The following is a 15017-nucleotide window of genomic DNA, read 5'->3' as shown; positions in this document are numbered from 1 at the left end:
GCTGCCTGCTGGGTTAAACCACAACCACTGGCTAGCTCGTAACTAGGAGCTGGACCCTCCTCTTATGGAGTCCAGCTGTGATTTCCTGGAAGAACAGGCAAATTTTGAAAATTAGACCCAAGACAATATCTGAAGAGCAATTATTACACCAAAGAACTGCCGGTGCCCAGACAACTCATAAAAACAAACCTGACATAGTTTGTGCTCATGTCACTTTGGCCCTGAACAGATACAAACCTACTGCCACAGAACAAACAGTGTGGAGCAGTAATTCTCCCTCTTCCAGACTGAGTAGAAAACACCCATTTCTGTCCAATACGCTTCACGCTGAGCAACAGATACTTTCAAATAACCTTTCTGGCCAGTACCCTTCACCAGGCAGTTAATTTCTGCCTCTTGGTCCTGCAGAATAGTTCTGTTGTGAAGGGATCGAGCTGCTCGCTCACTTTCTCATACATCATCTCCAGAAGCACCATGACTGTCCCAGAACATTTCTATTATCTGGCTGTCAGTGATAAAATGAAGAACAGAAAGAATATGGCATGTTCTGTAAATTACTTTTTACTGAAAGGGTAAGGAATGGTTTGAATAGCGTCTTGAACAGCATGGCACTTTTTCCACATCAGGATAACTTTTTTTTATCTCAAGGCTTTCATTTAGGAAGAAACCAGAAAGACAGCACCAGATCTGAAAGCCTTAATTTATTCACAGAATAACTATAATAAAACTAGACATTGGATTATGTTCAAGATACAGCATCTTTTGATTTCCTTGTAACCAAATACTGCTACAACCAACGCACCGATGATGATTGGACTATCTTTTCAATAGCGGTTTCACCCTCATCTTAGAGGCAGTACCATCGCAACTAAATTCCTTTTCAGCAGATAGATGTAATTGCGTGACGCCTTTGCTCACCCTCTTCACCTCCACGTGTTGTCTCAAGACTGCAAGCTGTACACGGAGGTGGGCTGTGCTGCCCCAGGGATGCATCGTGGTTCCTCTTGGACGGCAGCACCTGCTTAGCTGTTTCACGCAGCCCTACGCATGCATATGTGAGTTATCTGATGTCTGCACAGCGCTTGAATCTGTCAGGAGAGCTGTTCAAATTAATTAAAATTATAATTAGAAGCCAGATGAATTTTTTAGGAAGCCCTGAAAATTCTGCTTGCAATGTGTTATAGTGAGCCAGAGACAAGGCTGACACACAAGGAGGGTAACTGCTTCCCTTCAGCCTAACCCTAGAAATACCTTCACATTTCAGGATCTGGCATTTGGAAACCCATAACAACAATACATATTCCAAGTATGCAGAGGGACTTAAACAGCTTGTTCAGGAATGGACTCTAATGAAACAGCGCATCTCAGTGCTGACAGCCCCTGAGGGAAGAATAAGTAGGAGTTAGGATTTAACCTTTTGGGCTGAGAGTATGTGGCATATGTTTAAGATAATCAGTGGAATTTCTGAGTGAAAAACTGAATTATCTTAAAACAAATGTGGTTCACCAAAACAGGTATTCAAACTCAGCTGCATGTAATATGAACAATTGTTCATATCCTGTAACATGCAACTGTTAGTGGTTACTACAACAAAAAGGGATTCAGTGCCTCTAATTGTTGTTGTTATTATTCAAACATTTTATTATCGGTGTAGTGAATAATCATGACATGAGTACAGCTATCATATTTACTGTTACTAGCTGAGCTTTTTCTGATTAAGGGCTAGAGTTTTTCCAGTAAATACACGTATCCCTCTCTAAGCAGTGAAGGATGAACAAAGCCTGAAAATTTGAGAGAGAAAAAGAAAGGGTTATCACATGAGCTTCATTCTTTGCGCAGAATTTCATGTTTCTGTACGTATAAAAGCTAGAGGCCGCAGAGCCCCTAGCCCACACCGCAGATGGGCTGCTCTGGAGACCAGCAGCCAGGTTGCTTGGTGTTACCCCTCAGCCCCGGATGAGGCTGTACCTCCTCCTCTAGGCTGGAGAGCACCTTAGTGCTGCAACGTTACCGGCGTGTTCCTGCGCTCGCACAGGAGACAGGGCAGGATGGCCGAGAGATTTGGAGCTGTTTGAGCAATCCTTCTGGTCTTTTCCAGGCTGCTTTTAAACACCTGTAAAAGAAGCTGAGTTACTTAAAGCTACCCTGATGCTTAATCGTACAGCCGAACTTTCCAAAATAGGTTTTACGTCCCTTCAGAGTCAGACACTTAACACAGTTGTTTTATGTTTACTCAACTTCCCCCATTTTTATTTCGGTTCATCAGCAATTTCTGGTCAAGTTCCCAGATCAAGTCTGTAAATGTTTCCTCTTTTTTAGTGAACAGGACTAGAAACAATCAAGTAAGAACTACTCTCTTAGGTAAAATTTTGTAAACTCTAGACATGACAAGATACAAGCAGGTAAATTAGGTTGGTTTTCACCTCATGGGGTTTTTTTCTTTTTTTCCCCCAAGTTGTTCCAGCTTCCTCTGAGGGTTTTCTGCACTATTTTTTCCCTCGATTCTTCCTGAAAAATATGGCGATGAAACAGAAAGAGAAAAAATATTCCCATTCTTTTCTGGCATCTCCCTCTTGCCCTCCAGCGCGCTGTTTCCAGCAGGACGCACCCAATCTGCTGTGCCCACGCGGAGGCTGGGCAGGGGCTTTCCCCTCCTGCATTTCGCTTTTGGGCCTGTTCCTCCCAGCTCGGGGTGGGGACAACGTCAGCATTTCCTACGAATTAAAATGCTGTTGCCTGACGACTGCCTGGGACCGAACTACCTAATTACAGCACTTCACCTCACAGCCCCACTTTGAGCCATTTGCACTCTCACCCCATTGGCAAGCGTTCTTTTTTTATCAATTATAAAAGTTTCCTTGCTGTACTCCAGCATTTCCCTTGCCGCGGCCCTCACTCCCGCTCAGCGTCTCGCCTCTTGCCGGGGAGCTGCCCCCTTCGCCCACCCGTTACTCCCATGGGTCTTCCAGAGAGGCCAGTAAAGCCCGTACTGATTTCATTTGGACACCACACGGTGTTTCTGAAATCTGCATAATAACTAGAACAAGAAGCAGCCCTTGCCATCCATATCTGGAGCTCCACCAAATTCCCTGGGGTCTGGGAAGGTACAAACTTCAGCGGCAGCTTTCCCCGTGCCTGGGGTGCTGGCAAAGTCCACCTGGATTCTCCAGCATCAAATAAGAACGGGCTCTGTGCCACCTTTTCCCCCCCTTAGGCAGGAGGAGGGGTTGCACGGTCCATCTGTTGCTGTGAATCTTGTTGGAACTGCATCTTTGAGCCCCTGCTCCTCTCTGCCAGATGTTGTTGAAATTGGCTGACTGTTTCAGAAGCTGCTAGGAGGGATGAGGAGGGATGGACAGACACACACACAGACTAGACAAAGTCCAAACCTGTACTTTGGACCTGAACTCTTGAAATTCCACTCTTTTTGGGGTATAGAAAGAGGTCTCATGGGGTTTCAGCTCTTTTTCTCTAGGAATCAGCAAGCCTGAGCTGGTTTGTAAAAGTTCTTGTTTGCTGTTTGCTCCTTCAAAAAAACTTTTGCTTCCTTGCTACACCGTGGTAATCTACCTCTGGCAAATAAAGTGGCCTCTGATGATCTCACCTCAGGGCTACTTCTTGCTGTTGTAACAATCAGTGCGGGAGCAGCAGGAGGGCTGCTCAGCCAGCTTGTTCTCAGCACACAGCCCAGAGGAGGAGAATGGAAAGAGAGGAGGAGAGAAAGAGAGGAAGAGAAGCAATAGAGAGCCCAGAGAAAAAAAGAAGAGAAGAAAAAAGATTACCAGGCTTCTCGTTTCTCCTAGCTGCTCACAATTTCCCCGAAAGGATCAAAGCATGTTGTCCCAGCTTCCCTCTGACAAACACAGCACAGTACAGACGCGGGGATGCCAGGCTCCTCTCCCGCTGGAGAGAGCAGAGCTCAAGGCAGCTGTTTCTTGAAGACCCACAAGAAGCCGCAGGGCTGTTCCTCCTAGTAGCTGCAAAGGACTCTCAGCGATCAGAAAGGAGGCATTTCAAGTCCCATCTCACTTTGATTTTGCCGTCAAGCTCTCTGAAGTATCCAACAGCAGTACACAAAACCTCGTTCCTCGTAGCCAGAGCAGAACAAAGCACACAGACCTTTCGGAGAGGCAGCAGAAAGTCGAGGGGAAGGAAGGCTTGGGAGAAAGTGTAGTTACTTTTCTTGCTGGAGTTTTCTATCCTGTAATTTTACCTACAGAACTGTGCAGATGTGCAGTAATGGCTAGGAGGCCCATTGTGAACTACTGAACCTTGTGAATTACAAAGTAATTGGGAAAACACAATGAAAACAAGGATTTGCACCATAAAGCATTCCTCATGCATTTATCGGGATGGCTACAGGCTTGGTTATTTAAGAGAACATTTTGCAACATGCTGCCATACTTAGGAGGGGATGCTTAGCGAAGGAAACAAACAAATGATGAAGTCCTAATAAAGGGAGGTTTCATTGTAAGCAAGAAGGGCAACATTATTACAGTGGTAAAGATTGCGTCTATGAAGAAATACCCAGAGGCAACTGAATTGTACGTGGTTTTTACAAGAGGACAGATTAATGAGATGACATTTGAGGCCATTGCACAAATCCCCACCTAGTCCTGTCTGTCTCAGGGAAGCCGCCTCCTCCATGTGCAGGTGGCACGAGGCAGAGCTCAGGCCCCTGCTGCAGCTACCTGCACGAGCAAGGAGCCTCCTCTGCAGCCGCTCTGGGCCTTCTGCAATCCATTAGCATCCTTTTTTCCTTCCAGGCCTGATAGCCTTTGGTCTCTTGCCGTATGGACGCGGACATCTGGGGTCTAGCAGGAGATACATCACTGGGCGCTGGATAAGACCATTCAACTAATACAGTTGTTAATAATGGCAATACCTCCATGGAGTCAGTGGCAGGAGCGAGGCTTTCATCTGGGAGGAATCTGGGTCCAGAGGAGGTATTCTGTCACGGTTCACCCCTCGGCAGAGTTGCAGCCACGGTGCTCACTGCCCCCGTGCTGGTGTGTGCTGTGCAGGGTAAGCAACGCAAGAGCTGCCGGCGTTGGCTCTGCTTCTGAGAGATGGAGGTTGTTGAGGATGCATGGTACAAAATAATTCAGAGAAGACAAAATCTTCCACTGAAACACTGAGAGACCTCAAAATAAGTAGAGATGTTGTGAAAGCATAGCAACTGGCAGAGTTCGACCCGCCGGCTCCCTGTTGGAGACCGTGGGGCTGCACGGAGCCGGCTGCAGCACCAGGCACATCCCAAGTTCCCTGACAAACCCCAGATCCACTTTGAAAAGTGAAAAAGGTTGCCCTTTGCTTTGTCATTTCTCTCTAGTTCCAAATGTGATACTGATGCTCACTCTTCACACGCTCAGTAATAAATGAGGAACAAGATGATAAAAATGTTTATCTTCTCTCTTCCTTTTTTTTTTATTTTCTTTCTATGGATTTGCTATAGATGTGTGTGTTAGTGATGGATGAGTTTAATCCTTGCCCTTTTTCTAAGGTCTGTTGATTATTTACTGGTGTTCTTGTAGTTTGCTGATCTGTATCTACAAAGGGAATTTTGTAATATGTAATGTCTGCGTTAATGGGATTTCAGGCCTGTATAAATCATCCAACCCTGATAGTCATTGTTAAATACATATTTCTGAGGCAGATAAGTTCTCACAGCCCTTTTGAAAATCCCACATGATGCTTTTTAACCCTCTTTTTTTTTTTTTTTTTTTAAAACCCTCTATGAGAATCCTCCCTCCTACTGTCTTCCCCTCAAAACTGTGAATGCTTTTGGCACTTGCAGAAACCAAATCCTTCTAATGGCTTTGCTGTTGATTTGATTCGTGTTGTAGTTCATCTGCTGCATTTTAAATGTTTAGTTCACTTGTGTTTCTGCTACATCGGTCAGAAACGACAGGCTGGCCTTTCCCCTACAGATATCTGACTCCACAAGGGTGGGTTTTTGCTTTGAAATTGTTAAAAACTGCTGTAAGACTATAACTACTGAAGATGTGCCCATTTTTCCTACTAAATTTTCCTTTTATTACAGGGTTATATATAATAGGAGGTTCACTATTTGCAAAGATAGAATACTTTCCCCAGCCTTATTAATATTTGGACACAATCCTGGTCCAGAAAAATTTTCTGAGGCAGACAGTCACTCTCAACCCTACTGTGCAAATATGGCTGGCCGACCTTTAAATCAACACTGCAGTAATTGCATTTCACATTTATAGATCTCTACTCATCCCGAAGGATCCCACACCACCACGAGGTATACTTGTGGGGTGGGAAGCAAGGATCTCCAGCGTGCAAGCTAACGGGCACGCAGTGCCCTGCACAGCACAAGGGAGAAGCGAGATCTGGAGCACCGAAACCAACTCAGCCGGAGAAATCAGCTTGGCAGCTAGACACAGCTATCCTACAATCCTGAGAAACACTTGTGCACCTAGATGTTTGCTTCTTCTTTCTAAATGTGGCAACAAAAGATATAACCTCTTCCCACACGTCTTACTCCAAATAGAAAGCAACTAAAATTGTGTGATTGGAGATTTGGTTTTCTTACAACATCAAATTTGCTACCTGACTCATGAAGTGGCAATACAACTTGCATAAAAACATTGGGGAGAACCACTTTCTGTCGGATGGAGAAAATTCTCGCTTGGGAGTCAGTGATGCTTCTGTGGAAGCTCTTTTATCGTTTAGCAAATAATTCCTGTTTAAATACTTTGAGTGGGGATGACCTGGGACATAACAAGAGAAGATCGTGTCTCATTTCTAGTTAAGTTTGTTAACTTCTCAGGAAGTCCACTGAACGTTCAGAGACTTCTCATTTACATAGAGGAGACATTCCTCTCATGCAGAGGAATAATGGATGCTGTAAGTGTAAGAAAACACCTTTCCCAGTCACCCACAGTGAGAGTTTACTCGAGACGCCCACACAACAGAAAGCAAACGAAGGGTTTCCATGTTTCTATTGGTAGTGCATCTGAGGGAAAGCATAATGAAAAGCTATGATAAAGGCAGGCTCGGCTGGCTTTCTGAAGTGGCAGAGTGCCATCACAATAAACACTTCCTTAGGAAGCCCCATGCAGCACGGATTTTGTACGAAAGAACAAACAGAATTAACCCTTATTAAGGTGTGGGTATAAAACCATAGAGACAAGTGACGAATGGCACTTTCTCCTTCAGGACTGCCATTCTGACCCATGAGGCTCTAAGCACGGTGCCATCTAACACACTTACCCGAATGTGCATGTTCCTGATGCTCCAGGTGTTCCTGGAGATCCTGATGTTCCAGAGGTCCTTATCTCTCCTGGTGAACTAGCGTTGGTCCAGCCAGACAAACCATGCAAAATGCAGTTGACAGCACCATCGCACAGATCAAGCCATAGCAGGTTCCAAACAGCTTAGAAGTGATCCAAGCTGTCGAAAAGAAGTAGTACAAATAATGCTGCCTGTTGGATGTGATTTGGGTGGAATATATATATCAACATCAGGCATATAGCAATTTGATTGTGTCTGATTGGAACAGGTAGCCTTCAGAATAGAAGATTATAAGAAAAAAACATGGCAAAGCAGGATATATCATGAAGCATTTCCCTAGTATTAAAAACTGTTTGAGGGTAGTTATTTTCATAGATCTAGACTCTAACACAAAACATAGTGTGTTTCTACCCTGAGAGACCAGCATGGCTGTACGAGACAGGCACGTCCTTTCAATTCAGAAGCAGGAATGCATTGATTTTCACCAAAGTAACATTAATAGCACATATCTTCACTACCCAATGAATATAAGGAGAAAATGAACTTGATTCGGGCTTTTCAAGCCACAATGCAAACATTCTTGGTCTTGAAAAATCTTTTGAATGCTTATACATAGAGTTTTGTTCATATGAACAGGCAGAAGAATTGCAGGAGTCAGTGTCTGTATATACACACGCATCGAGAAAGCTTTGCAAGATCTGGGTCTATTCTTCCCAGCTCTTATAAATTCATATAGATTAGGAGGCAGAGGGTATTTCTGACCCAACAGCTAGAAAAAGTTTCTTAACTTTGACTGAATCATATACATACATTTTTTTGGTGAGAAACAAGCTTCACTGATAACAGAACCACTTGTAAATTATTCAGTCCTGACATTCACCCATGAGACTTAAACTAAAACTTCATTTTTTATGCTGAACTACCACGGAAGACACAGAAATGACAATAACTCCTGTTTGTTAAGATCACACCTGCTTTTGAGATGCACAACTGAATAAAATGAAAGCTGCCTTCATTTACCACCCAAGATGTTGCTGCATTTCAAGGAGGTGATAGCCAAATGCATACAGATGATAAGAACAAACTGTTCAAGGAATGATTCTCAGCAATGACTAATATTCGATAATAACAGCCATGAAATGAAAGCAACGTAAAGTTTTATTAAATAATTTTCCACTGCCTCCACACTGAAGCATTAGCATGTGCAGCAGAGAGCTTAACTAAATTATCAGTTGAGAAAGTAGTGTCAGGAACTATTACAAAATGTATCAGCAGTAATGAAATTCAAAGCCCATGATTGCTCTTAGAGAAGTTGTTTTATAGATGTGGAAGGGGGGAAAGAAAGTCAGTCCTAGTTAGTAACCGATGACAACTGTAACTGTCAACCTCCGCCACTTCATCCACCTTTGCAGAGTCCCTTGTCCCCATACTTACGTACTGTGCCTTGGTACGAGCACAGGACAAACTGGGAGCTGAAGGAGGATCTAGGCTATGCCTCACTGCAGTCAAACCAGGATCCTTCCAATCCTAATTACACTTCAAGGCTTCCAACACAGAGGCGTAAGGGCTCATTGCTTATTCAGCAGGTAGTGCTCAGCAGGAGCTGACCCTGGCAGTTGAAAAGTGCTTCCCTAACACACTGTACAGAAGAAAAAAATTGTTGCCTAAATGCATGTATTTCACAGCCAAATTTACTTATCGCAGATGTGAAGGAACCACTGGTGGTCCCGTGGTGCAAAGATGTTGGCACAGCCAGCCCTGACAACAGAGCGTGCCACCAGCACATGTTGCAGCCCTTGGTTCTCAGCTCAGATCACAAAGACCCCAGGGATTCCAGTTCCCCTTTCCAGTCAAGAAGGGAACTCTTCCTGAAGCACTTGCTCTCAGTAAAACACCTTGTGGTTTTGGCCCCCCAGATGCCATCACCCACAGACAAACATTTGGCCATCATGTCTCTACTAGATATGGTCCTGTTGTCTTCTTTTGACTCATTTGATTTTCGAAACACGAAGGTCTAGGCAGTCTAGCTTTATTTTCATGATATGCTGCTTTGCTGGCAATTTTCCTTAGGGGCTTTTCCTCCCTTCTCTTCATACTTGGATGCTAGCTATGGGCATCTGAGAAGAGTGAAATGCATGAAGATGAGCAGCAATGGTCAATCAGGCCAACATGCATTTAAAGATACGTGGTAGAGACATAAATGAGAGAAATGCAGACAACAGAAAACATATGTAACTGTGTACAGAAAAGAGATTCACCTAAAGATTAAATTAAAAATAGCCTCAAACAAAAAAACATCAGCTGCATGAGGTGGTTAGGCTAGAATCCATTTTGGTCCTACAGTTCTCTCCCCCGTTCTGTTGAATTATGAAGGATTATTAATTATTGCTGCTAACATGGTATTCCTGGTATTATGCTGTACTAAATAAACCTGACACAGAATGCAAACAATACATGTTTTACACTCCCTCCAGCCTATATTTCTTCACCTCTTATACACATCCCTCAGAGTTCCTTGTACAATGCCAGTGCTCACTGAAGAACATCACACATGAGTGACCGGCACACCAGCTGAGTTGTGAGAACTGAAGTAAGGTGAACAGTTGAAAGTCCTCCCAGTAAAGAAAAAAAAAAAAAAAAACCAAACCCACCACAAAACCAAAGCAACAACAATGAACATGGTGCAAACTACGTGGCCCACTTCTGTTCCTTTTTGTTGGGGCCAGTACCAGAACCTCCTGATGTGCAGCAACTCTCACTGTTTAGTCATCTCAGAGCTAATTGTACATCTACTCCTTAGTTTTTTTGATCCATTATTTTTATGAAAAACTGAAAGAGTTCAATCTAGCAGGATATTCAAAGTGAAGATACCTTGTTCATGACCTATAATTATCAGCCTAGAGAGGAGATATCTGAGACTAGAAAATTTGAGCAAAAAAAGAAAATTAAAGCCAGATGCCATGTCTGAAAAGAGGTCACCCACATTCACACCAAAAATAAAATCTAACCTTCATGTAACTAAATACCGGGTAGACCACTCATGAGTATTGTGGATTTATCGGCAGTTGAGTCTCTAAATTGGAAAGCACAGTGTTCAACCACAGGTGATTAGACTTCATGGAGGAAGCACTGGCTGGAACATGTGGTCTGTTATTCAGAAGGTCAGACAAGACAGGAGTCTGACTTCTGGTTTTAAAATCTTTAAACTGTTAATAGCATTCCCTGCCCAATGCTCCCATCCTTACTGGAGCCTCCACTATTGGCCCAATAAAAAAACTGCATGAAAACAAATGAACTTACCACCCAGAAAGATAAATTACAAGGGCTAGTATGTCAGAGACACTACAATTTATACACAACTTCAAATGCAGTCAGGCTTTGCTAAAATACAAAATGCCAATTCCTTTTTTTAGATGCTTAACTTAATCATTAATATCTGCTCCGACATCACTTTATACCATAGCAAATAAAGGAAAGATAAGATGTGAACTCCAGGCACAGCAGCGGTAGGAAATGACAGTCTTTGCACCGCTGGCTCTCTTGCCCTTCCTACTTTTTACCTCTCTGGGTCCGAACTCTCAAGTCTCATTCTGATTAAACTCCACATGTAAACTCCATCAGAGTTACTCGTATCTTCTTGGTGAAAGAATGAAAAAAAAAACCCCATGTGTGTATATATATAAAGATAACAGCAAAATCATAATTCATCTGAGGCTTATGACCATTGTGGAGAGAGATGCTTTCAGATTTGCACTGAACATAGCTGCCCAACCCTAGGTGACTCCTTGACCTCCACACAGAAAGGATAGATCATTCTGCAACCTCACTTCTCTTTCTTGTACACTTGCCTCATCTGAGCTGTCATGTAAGCCTTGACTCTGCTTCAAATAGTTATGGGGCAAATTATCTCTCCAGTAGTGCCCACAGTGCCTACATGGTAACCGGTACACAGCAGTGACGAAGTGAAAGCGTTACCAACCTTGTTACCAATAAAGCAAGCAGCCGCTGCATGAGTGCGGTTCTCCACAACAGACCTGGGGATGCCTTCAAGGTGTGAAGAACATTTGTAACCCTTCTTCATAACTAATAATTGCTTGGAAGTACAGAAACCTAATCAGCTTACAGAACAGATCTGCCTTGGCCTATTTACAGGACACGTTGTTTTGCTGCCAGTTCCTGTGCCCGAGCTGTCAAAGCAAATTTTCTTCCCCATTCAAGTATGTATGTGCAGTGACAGGCATGTTTGTGCTAGAGCATTACTTATGCAGGCCAGAAGGTCTCAGTGTCCCCTCCACTTCTTTAAGGGCTTCTTCATTTTGGCAATAATTTGTCTGGGCTATAAATAATAATTTGTCTGTGCTCAAACCTGCACTCACTTTCCAACCCAGGCACATCAATTGTCAGGGTATCATTAGAAGATACAACAGGAATATAATGCACACAGACTAGAACAGACCCACCAACTTGCAGAATGGCTACAGACCACTTGAAAAGGTGTTTAATATTATTTAGACTTCAACTCTCATTCCTTTCAACTCCAAGGCATCTTGGCTTTCTTTACACCGTCGTATAGCTGGTACCACTCTGTTCCCAAACACTATCGCCACTGGACCTGAACTCCTCGTAGATGAAGTGTGCAGTCCTGCTCGGTGTTAGCACTGGACTAGCATCTTTCCTCCTTATACTGCCTCCTTTTAGCTCCATGCCCCAAAATGCAAGAATTAAATCAAAATTGTGAATACAATTTTAGTCCCTAGAATGAAAATAATCTGCCTGTCTTACTACAATGCAAATCATCCATCATCCATTACTGCTTACCTCTTCTTCTCAAAGTCTCCTCCTTGTATTTCACTGAGGAGGGAGGGTCACACAGCAGTCGCACATCCTGGCTTGTTGCCTCCCCTGAACAGCCCGTGCAGCTGAGACATTGTCCACCACCACTGACAAGCAAGTACAAGCAAGGTTGCTATGACTTCTGGAAGGGTGGCCACACAAGCAAAGATGTACCAGAACAACTGCTGAATAGTAGACTGATGGGAAATTAAAATCCCACCTCTCCATTAAACAGACCATCGCAGTATTTTCTGAGATCTGTTTAGAAGAAACAGACTAAACTGTATCTTTTAAAACCAGAGTGTACCTTCTTTGAACAAACTGAAGAGGATTCAGAGTCATCTAATGGGGTATATGTGACTATTCTTGCTGAAAACTTAGTTTCATTTGGGTTGGTTTCATTACAGTTTACAGGCAGGAATGTCTGGACAGGTATGGAAGCACAGAGAGAAGACGGATCATTTTGGTTTGATGCTTATCTGTTTCTCCTCATTTCACGTAGTCAGCAGAGACTTCTCAAATCATGAGGTAACTTACAATTTCCCAAAAGAACTAATTGTGCCAGAGAAATATCTCACTGATCAGTCCTGGAAATCTCCTTAGGTTTCCCGCACAATGTTGGATGTATGATTTGCCACCAACATGAACTAGCAGAAGCAACCATCATTCAAAAAAATCTAAGGCTCATTCAAGGATTTAAAATTGTACAATTACAATTGATTTTTCTGTCAAGTTTTTGCATTTCCAATAGTTTCTAGAGGTTTCTTATTTCAAGACAGTCCAAAAATGACAGGCCAGACTTGTTTCTGCTGTATATTAATCTTCCTGAGTCAATAAGGTTTGGGCTAGTGATGACAGAATTTCAAATGAAGTGTAGTTTCTTTAGCCTTGCTTTTACAGAACACCCAAAGATCAGCTTTCTACACTAGTTGTTAGTGTCCAGACTGCAGAATGCAGGGAAACATTAGACATTGCTGGCAGCAAAAAATCAGTGCAAAACTTGGTTTCATGACATACTGAAGTTCAGATAAATGCCTGGTTTTACTCAGAAACATCAATTCTCAACTCCTAAGCTTTAAAAAAAAAATCAGAAGCAAAGACTATATACAGCCGCTGGATCTGCAAGGCTGAATATGGTCAGCAATATGAACTCTACAGTTCAGACATCAAGCCTGGTCTTGGAAGACCTCTACCCTGGTCCTGATTTGATTCTTGAAAGACGTGAGAGAAACCATGAAAGAAGTGCAGATAGCCAAAAAGGTTTGGCTTTTGGTGGAGGACAAATGCAGGATTTAGAACTCCACAAATGTCATGGAACTTGGGCTTTTTCTTTGCTCTGGCAGCTCTTAACTTTTTCTTGCCCTCGGGTTGCATTGCTATTTTGATTAGTTATCAGCTATTAGTTAGACCTAGATATCTCCAACTAAAGTACATTAGGCTTATTTAAGCACCTAATTTAGCCAAAACCTAGTCAAAATCAGGTACTCTGAATTGCCATTCATGCCCTTTCCCAAGCAGCTGCTGCTTTTCTTTGAGCACACAGAGAACTTGCAGTGCCTAAATTAGATGTCTGAGACAGCGGCATGAAATCCTTCCTACCCTCCTCCATGTCTGGCAATAGCGTAGGCTCAGTATGAACCAGACCTCTCTCACCACAACCATCATGCAAGTAACAATTGTATTCTTATTTCCACAGAGCCAGTTTTTCCTTTCACAGGAAAGATGCATTACATAAATTTATAACATCATGGAGAAATCCATGAGAATCAGCGAAGAGGTATTTCCTCCCCTCACTTTGGTATACTTACTCTTTCCAAGGAATAAACCTCCACTCGGCTTTGCCGTATGTTGCCTTGCATGACCAGCTTGTTCACACATTCATTTCAACAGGCACCAGATTGCCTCCCAGCATTAGTTTCAGCTTTTCTGTCTCTTCACTTTATGATTCCCTATCTGGACTTGGCTGCTTTGTGCCTTATGAAAAGAATATGCAATTCCCTCAAATCTATGTCCCAATTCTATCTAAATTAATCAGCATGCTTTATTCTGTTAGTTTGCTTTTCCCTCTTGGAGAATGGCCTCATCATACCCTTTATTCATGAAACAGATATCATCTCCAGTCCCAGGATGTCTTTACATCCAGCAATACATTTTATCTCCTGCAGAGCTCAAAACCTCAGCAGCGTTCTCGGTGCGGTCTTAGAGTAGAGCTGCATCGTTTCATAAGCTCTGACTCTCATTGCGCTCTTCCAGCCTCCCTGCATTATTGCACCATTACGCTCCTCTGCGTTGTGCCGAGTGCGTGCTGAGCCAAGCAGTTATGCACACGATGGCACGTCAGTAAACTAATTTCCAGATAGCTATTAGAGGCAGAAGGCATCACCACTGAGAAAATGAAAGGCTGACATGGTTAAATCAGTTTCAAAAGTGCTCTGGAGAATCTGTGGGTTACCTGAGTGTACAGACTGGGTAGCTACCTGTTTCACCTGGACAGCCGTGGAGCCAAACTTCTCTGAACGCCAGTAACAGCAGATGTCTAATCTTCTTAGGACTCTTGAAAACACTACCTAAACCCACCGTAAAGCTTTGTGAACTGAGGTAGCGATGGAATATTGTAAAACACCTGGAGATCTGATGCTTCTAGAGAAGGAAACTCTGCCATCCAAGTCTTTCGTCTTATGGCTAGAAGAGTGCAGCCGATACCATGTATCTTGCCTCAATATGCAAATGTTTGCAGCATCTTTTCATTGGCTTCCGCAAGAAGAGAGCAGCCACAATAATCTCAGCCTATCTATATGCTTTAGCTGCTCTTCCCAACTGCTCACAACGTTCTAGGTCTTCCACACCCCAGCTATAAGAAAAGTTCTCCAAAAAATAAACCCAGTACATCTGAGAGATTAAAAGATCCTCACCTCCAAATGCTG

The 15017-nt window shown here is 43.1% G+C and overlaps 1 long non-coding RNA gene across 1 annotated transcript in view; it reads right to left on the bottom strand.

Annotated features, from left to right (window-relative positions):
• The window catches only part of LOC129213389 (uncharacterized), a 43010-nt gene that overhangs the window by 16534 nt on the left and 11459 nt on the right, over window positions 1–15017 (bottom strand). The window contains exon 2 of the long non-coding RNA XR_008579429.1: window positions 7240–7419. This is a non-coding gene — a long non-coding RNA (uncharacterized LOC129213389). The remainder of the gene's footprint in view (window positions 1–7239; window positions 7420–15017) is intronic.

The sequence above is a fragment of the Grus americana genome, chromosome 15, assembly GCF_028858705.1.
Source record: "Grus americana isolate bGruAme1 chromosome 15, bGruAme1.mat, whole genome shotgun sequence".
Lineage (NCBI taxonomy): Eukaryota > Metazoa > Chordata > Aves > Gruiformes > Gruidae > Grus > Grus americana.
This window is presented reverse-complemented; position numbering and strand designations above follow the sequence as displayed.